We start from the raw sequence: 7829 nt of genomic DNA, 5'->3' as shown, positions 1-7829 counted from the left end.
TTCATATACACATGGAATGGTGTTTTCCATTATTTCTATTTCAGAGTCCTGCTTTCTTTGAGGTGAACCCTATGACTGTATTTCATGAAAGTCTTCTCAACCACACTCAACCCCTGGTCCTTCCTTTTTCTATTGAATTCTTACATCATTGATGTATAGAGGCATAGTATATACATATAAAATTTAAAAATTTGTATCATATAAGATGGCATGTGCTAAATCCCAATAGAACGTATATACTAAATAACTACCGTATGCTTAGTCTTCAGATTGAACTATTCTGAGGGCAATCAGGTTAGGGTCAGATCAAATGTACGTTGAACTCATAGCTCCTACAAAATACACTTGCATATTATTTCCTGGAATCAGACTTTCTTTCAAAGCTATAAACTTTCAATGCTACATAGCTAAATCAGTATTTCTATCCTCTGACTCACTATACCAGGGATTCTGAATGTGAGCATTACAGGCTCCAAACTCAATTGGCGTTAAGGTATCTGTAAGCTCCATGTAACTGTATACAAAATATTGTGTTTGTAATATATTTGTGAGAGTTCAGGCCTCTGCTCATATTCTCAAGAGTCCCTGACCCCAAGAGATTAAGAACCAGTATCAGTGGTTATTTCCTATGGTATCTGTTATGGACATCAAACTTTTTTATCCCAGTATTTTTAATGAATCTTTTTCCTTCTTGGTAGACTGTATGCACTTGTATTGAATTTTTTTTTTCTATTATAATGAAATCAGTTTGAATTAAAACCTATTGAGGGGCGCCTGGGTGGCTTAGTCGCTTAAGCATCCGACTTTTGCTCAGGTCATGATCTCGCGGTTTGTGGGTTCGAGCCCCGCGTCGGGCTCTGTGCTGACTGCCAGCTCAGTGCCTGGAGCCTGTTTCAGAGTCTGTGACTCCCTCTCTCTCTGACCCTCCCCTGCTCACACTGTCTCTCTCTCTCTCTCTCTCTCTCTCCTAGAAATAAATAAAAACATTTAAAAAAATAAATAAATAAAACCTATTGAAACATGGCTATTTATTACTATATCACGGTCATTGCTATATAATAACCACAAAATCTCAAAGGCTCAGAGTAACAGAGAGAATTTATTTTACTCAAGAGCCTGTGAGTCCCCTGGGGCAGCCCTGCTCAGCATGTCTCATATCCTCCTGGGACCAGCAGGAATGGGTTCTTCTTGGGGCAAGGGCAGAGTACAAGAGAGCAAACCTTACCATGTGAGCCCTCTTCAAGTTTCTGCTTGTGGGGAGTCTATTAGCAAACAATGGCCAAAATAAGTCATGTGGCCAAGTTCACAGTCAGAGGAGGTCGTGGGTGGTGCTGGAATATATCCACCTTTAGAGGGAGAAACTGCAGAGCTGTAGACAAAGGAGGTGAATACAGGAAACAATTCAGAATTGAGCCCAAGAACTTAACCACATTTTCTAACTCTAACTGTAAAGTAGAGCTACAATTAAACAAAGTATGCCACAGATAGTAATAAGAGCAGATACAATTTAGAGACTCAGAGTAATGCATTTTACATACAGCGTCTTATTTAACTCACACAGCCACCCATAAATAAATCATTGTGAATAAATCTTATCCTTATGACAGATGACAAACTGAAGTCTAGAGCATTTAAATAACTTAGCTAAGGACACACAGCTAGTAAGTGATGGAACAGGCATTCTAATCTATATCTACTTCTGTGTTAGAAATAAAGTATTGTGTAACTAAAGACATGATTGTTTAATTTGCAAATAACAAAAACTTAAACTGGCTCACACAAAAATGTGAGAGGGAAGCGATTACTGGCTACATGTTCAAAATGTGGGAAAGGAAGTGGGGAGAGTTGCCCGGTCAACGGCACGGGAGCTCTTACCCTGTTGGGCATTTCCCTCTTTAGGTTTCTTTTCCACCTCTCTCAGCAAGTGGACTGCATTTGTTCAGACAGGCTTTTCTGACGAGTAGATCTGGCTTCCAGAAGCTTCTGGTTTATACTTTACCTAGCTGTGTCCAAAGAAGAAACACACATTTATCCACAGGCCCAGCTACAGCCACTTCCTGGAAGGATTTTCCTAGCTAGACTAAGTCACAGGTCCATGCCTAGACCAATCAATGTGCTGGGGATGCGGGGTGCCATGATTAGACCAGCCTGATTTCCCACCAATCACCGTAGTCAAGGATGTCATTAGCGGGGTGCCTGGGTGGCTCAGTCATTGGGTGGCTGACTTCAGCTCAGGTCATGATCTCACAGTTCGTGGGTTCGAGCCCCACGTCGGGCTCTGTGCTCGCTCAGAGCCTGGAGCCTGTTTCAGATTCTGTGTCTCCCTCTCTCTCTGACCCTTCCCTTCTCATGCTGTCTCTCTCTCTCTCAGAAATAAATAAAACGTTAAAAAAATTAAAAAAAAAAAGCATGTCATTAGAATGAGGCTCTCATCACAATCACAGGGGCTTTGGGCAATGGTGAGAAGGTGGTAGGAATGCTATTCCCAAGAGAAGAAACAGACAAAACAAGTAATGATAATGATCAGTAAATTGCAAAAATTATTTAACATCTTAATTTCAAACTGTTCTCAAATGGTCAATTGTCCCTTCTCCAGTGTTAAAAAATTATGTTTTCTCCTTCATATAATAGCCATTTTCCAAGTGCTAATTTGATTAAGAGCAATCCTACTTTTGAGAAATATCATAATCTCAATTTGCACTGTTTCTGAGTGTTCCACTAATCAATTCTGAATTCATAATGTGAATCAAGCCTTCTGATGTTCATCAATAGTAATATAGTACAAAGCTGTCATTGAAACAGAAATAGTGAAATTAATTCTTTTAGGAATAAACTTTATCAATATAGTGGGAAGAGAAAAATAAGCAGGAAAGACTCCAAATTTTTAAAACTCAAATTGTATATCCTGTAGATACTTAAGAACATAATTTTACTCAGAGCTGAAAGAAGAGGATATCATATTGAACAAGAAATTCCTCTTAGGGGATCATTTTTCTGCAGGGGAAAAAAAGGTGTTTATTTGATTCAACCTTCTGACCCTGGTAATATTACTAGCCTAGCACTGTAAGCTGTGTCATAAAGCATGTGTGTGGATGATGAAAAACAAACAAAAATGTTTTGAGCATCAGCAGTCTCGTCAGATTAAAAATGTGGGGCACATTCTCATTTTTACCTTTCCTCTTTACCTAGGGGTCTGAAAGTTTGATCATACAGAATATGGATATCTTTGTAGATGAGAAATAATGGAAGGATTCATAGAAAACCAGTGTGATTAGATGAAATAGACCCAGAGTTTTTGGCAATTAATTCAGACATTATAGTTTCTTTTACCTCTCTGACCTATGACTCCTCTTCTTTAAAATGGAGATAAATCAGGGCACCTGGGTGGCTCAGGTGGTTAAGCGTCTGACTCCAGTTAGGTCATGGTCTCGTGGTCCATGGGTTCAAGCGCTCTTTGGGCTCTGTGCTGACAGCTCTAAGACTGCAGCCTGCTTCCGATTCTGTGTCTCCTTCTCTCTCTGACCCTTCCCTGCTTGCTCTCTCTCTCTCTCTCTCTCTCTCACTCTCTCTCTCAAAAATAAATAAACTTCAAAAAAATGGAGATAAATCTAATAATAACCGATTTGTAGAATTGTAAAGAACTAAAAGATCATTTTAAGAGTATTTTAGGTTGCAAAATACAAAATACCCCCAAGTTACAGAATGAAAGAATATTATCAGATGGCACTGCTAATATGAATTCTTTCCCCAACAAACTTGAGAAATACAGGGTGTCCTTTTTGCCCACTAGTAAGAAGAAAGGGTGTCTGGAGCAAATTAATACCATTCATGAGACCCTAGAAGGTTTCTTTAATCTTCTTAAAGGAATAGACTTTTATCATTTGTTTTTCTTGAATGATAAATTACCAATTTCAAATGATCCATCCCCTTATGAAAACAAGTCAAGATCTGCTATTCTAAATGAAAAATTAACTTCAGTAGTAAATTCTAGTTACTGAATAAAACTACAGGTCATAAAAGTAAATTTCACAAAAATAACGATAGGATTATTGTGGTCATATTTTTAAAAAGTCTTTATCTTAGACATAAAGAAACATTGAAGTCTAGGTTTTCCATAAAAATCTGAGGAGTAAGTGCGTGAGGATACAAGTAATGGAAGAATACCCATGAGTTGACAATCATTGAGGTACAAGGGTTCATTCTCTGCACATTTATATATGTTCGCAAATTTAAAAAATGTAATAAACTTCATAAAGCGATCACATTTTCTTAAATTTGAAATGGCTAATCAGTTTTTTATGTGTGTGTATTATTTTATACATATGAATGATTTAAGTTTTGATAGGCACTTTCCCAAGTAATTGACATCATAGATAATTTTATATAGGAAAGAGAGAAGAAGGGAGAAAAAGAGAGAAGGTGGAAAAATAGGAAGAAGGGAGGGAGAGAAAGGTAAGGGATGGGAGAGAACATTAAACAGGTAGCCTTCATGACACTCAGGCTTTAGGCCTTAGGTTTCCTAACATTTTGTAGCTCTATGGAACACATCTGTTTTGATCTCTAGAAAGATTTGTATTAGCTGTACCTCCACTGGGGTAGCTAACTCCTCCCTTCAAGCTGGTCTTGCAAACAGTAAACATTGTATATAGGGAAGAAAGTAGGCAGATGTCTTCAGACAGTCCAGCAGAATTGCCATCTGTCCACTCTGCCCCCAACCAGGGACATTTCTTCTTTCCATATTTTTATTCTCTCCTTCCACAGTCTACCCCAGCATACAAAAAGCTTCCTCACTGCAGATCTGCCATGTGTGATGCTCCTACTTTTAAGACAACTCCATACAGCAGACGTGTTGAACGCCCACAGCATGTCAGGCACTAAGCCATTTGCGTGGGATACGATGAAACACAAGATGGACGGATGCCATCCCTACCCTCAGAGAGTGCATTCTCTCGGGAAATGAGTCATTTTTGAGTATGCTGAGTTTTAAGAAGGTGAAGTACAGGAAACTATGGGGAGTACAAAGCAAAAGTTAAGCTCTGCCATGCATTAGACTACAGGTATTTGTTTGGGCCCACGGAATCCCATGACAAACCTCCTTGGTTTTAGATACTTAGTAAACATTAGTAAATCCGTGAGTCATAAAACTTCAAGTTGTGCGATTTCTGATGACATAAACTTTTCAAATCATTCACTAATTAAAATTTTAATTTTACTTAATGATCAAGTTAATGCAGTTGTTGAGTGCATAACAACATGAACTGGTATTTGGCGGGGGGGTGTTGGTACTTCTAGACATTACACACTGAGAGTCTCAGATTCTACCTAAAGAATGCAACTCCTTTCAGAAAAGCTTGGCTGACTCCATCCAGCCTAGCCTTCTCCTTCCAGGTTAGGCCTCTGAATCTGTGATTTCATAGTGCCCATAGGTGTTCTCTCCTGTCTGAGCTCCCAGAGGTTCAAGGAAGCAAGAGTAAGAATGCCTGGATATAAGTGATCAAATCACATCATAATGATTTAGTCTCTTTCCATGTGTTACTTACAGTTCCGTCTATTGTTCTCATCCTGAGGCTAGCCCTCTCTCTCAGGGAGGGTGCTGGTTGTCCCAGATTTGCAATCTAGGAAGAGAGCTAGCCTGATATTTATATATTATATTTTATAAAAGGTCCCTGACTGAAATTGGTCAGCTTACGCTTTTACCATTGGACCAGTCTACGAGTTTCATGAAATAAACGTGGAGTGATGGCAAACTTGTTTCTCAAAGGCACATTTACTGGCTCTGACAAAAATGTCATTTCATGTACTTTATGACTATTTGATTATGTGTCTGTCTCCCCTAATGGACTACATGCTAGAATAACGACTGTCTTATTAATCTTTATATACTCAGTAACTAGTACAGAACTTCAGCCATAAAAGGCATTCAATAAATGTGACTTGAATAAATATACTATAAAAGAATGTAAATAAGCATCTAAGAAGAGAAGAGAGAAAAGATAGACTGTGCTGAAATAAGTCCTTAAGCACATCAGAGTGTGTGAGTGCAGGGATTTCCAGTGCCAGGCAATGTGTAGAGGATCAGAACTATTAAGAATAAGTAGCTCTTAACCTTTAAATCACTTTGAAAATGTTTCTGAGAAGATGTACTTCCTTATTACTCAGCTGACATCAGTCACAGAGAGGCTTCATTTAAATCTTGTCTCTCTTTTTAATAACAGCAAGAACGCTCAGGGGATGATTAAAATTGTACCATGTCCCTATAGCTTTGTGCCAACTCTGCCACTGTATCATTGAATGTTCTAGTCTGTGATGCACTAGGGATTGGGGGCCCAAAGTACCATCTGCAAAGCCAGAAACCTTGCTGATTTCAACTGAACTTTTGGGAACTATGAAGTGAAAGCATTCAAAAGCAGAAAATCCTACATCATTTTTATTATACCCTGATATTTGTGTTCACACAACTAAATTATTAATTTTTCTAACTGATGAGCTAGAGTCTAGATGAATATGTCATCTTACATTGGAGGCAGTGGTGATGATTCAAAGTGGTCCAGCAATCATAAATAGGACCACAACATAACAGCCAAACAAAACAAAACAAAACAGAATTTCAGGAAATTCTAGTGTCTTTAGGAACTAGAAAGAGAAAAAAAAACAACTGAGCCAAAAGTTAGCAGAAGAAAGGAAATAATAAAAATTAGAGCATAAATAAATGAAATAGAGAACAGAAAAACCATAGAAAAGATTAAAGGAGTTGGTTCTTTTAAAGAATAAACAAAATTGGCAAACTCTTAGGTAGACTAACCAAGGAAAAAAGAGGTCCTAAATCAACAAAATTATAAATAAGAAGGGAGACATTACTACTGATACCACAGAAATTCAAAGGATCATAAGAGTATCCTATAAACAGTGATATACCAATAAACTGGAAAACCTACAAGAAATGGAATTAAATCTTAGAAATGTATGACTTACCAAGACTGAGACAGGAAGAAATAAAAGGGCTGAATAGACCAATAACTAGTTAGGAGGATTAATCAGTAATCAAAAATCTTCCAATGAAGAAAAGTCCAAGACCAGATGGCTTCACTGGTGAATTTTACCAAACATTTAGAGAAAAAATTGATACCAATCCTTCTCAAACTCTTCCAAAAAATTGAAGAGGAAATTGTACTCCCAAACTCATTTTACAAAGCCAGTAATGAGGTGCCTGGGTGGCTCCGTTGGTTAAGCATCTAACTTGATTTTTGACTAATGTCATGATCTCATGATGACAATGGGCTCTGTTGGACATGAAAGATGCTTAAGATTCTCTCTCTCTCTCTCTCTCTCTTGCACCTCCCCCATTCATACTGTCTCTTTCTTTCCAAAGAAGAAAAAATAAAGGCCAGCGTTATCTTGATACCAAAACCAGAAAAAAACATAACTAGAAAACTATAAACCAATATCCCTAATGAATATAGATGCAAAAATTTTTAGTAAAATACTAGCAAACTGAATTTGGCAGTCCTTTAAAAAGATCATTCACCACAATCAAATGGGATTGATTTCTGGAATGCAAAGATGGCTTAAAACACTCAAATCAGTCAATGTGATATATCACTTTAATAGAATTAAAGAAAAGAATCACATTTTCATCTCAATAGTTGCAGAAAAAGCACTTGATAAAATTCAACATTCATTGATAATAAAAACTCTTAACAAATTCGGCAGAGAAGGAACATATCTCAGCATAATAAAGGCCATATATGTATGACAAACCCATAGCTTACATTGTTCTCAATGGTGACAGGTTGAAAGTTTTTCCTTTAAGAACAGAAATAAGACAAGGG

The 7829-nt window shown here is 37.6% G+C and overlaps 1 long non-coding RNA gene across 1 annotated transcript; it reads right to left on the bottom strand.

Moving 5' to 3' along the window:
* Nucleotides 1-1122: 1122 nt before the first annotated feature.
* On the bottom strand, nucleotides 1123-7071 carry LOC120223099. Its single transcript, XR_005526194.1, has 3 exons — nucleotides 6973-7071; nucleotides 1876-2003; nucleotides 1123-1369 (listed from the first exon to the last, which is right to left on the bottom strand). It is a non-coding gene; the product is annotated as an uncharacterized LOC120223099 (long non-coding RNA).
* Between the last annotated feature and the right edge of the window lie 758 nt (nucleotides 7072-7829).

Source organism: Hyaena hyaena, unplaced genomic scaffold, assembly GCF_003009895.1.
Source record: "Hyaena hyaena isolate Hyena2069 unplaced genomic scaffold, ASM300989v1 scaffold_950, whole genome shotgun sequence".
Taxonomy (NCBI): Eukaryota; Metazoa; Chordata; class Mammalia; order Carnivora; family Hyaenidae; genus Hyaena; species Hyaena hyaena.
Note: the sequence above shows the minus strand (reverse complement) of the source record. Positions and strands in the feature narration are given on the sequence as shown.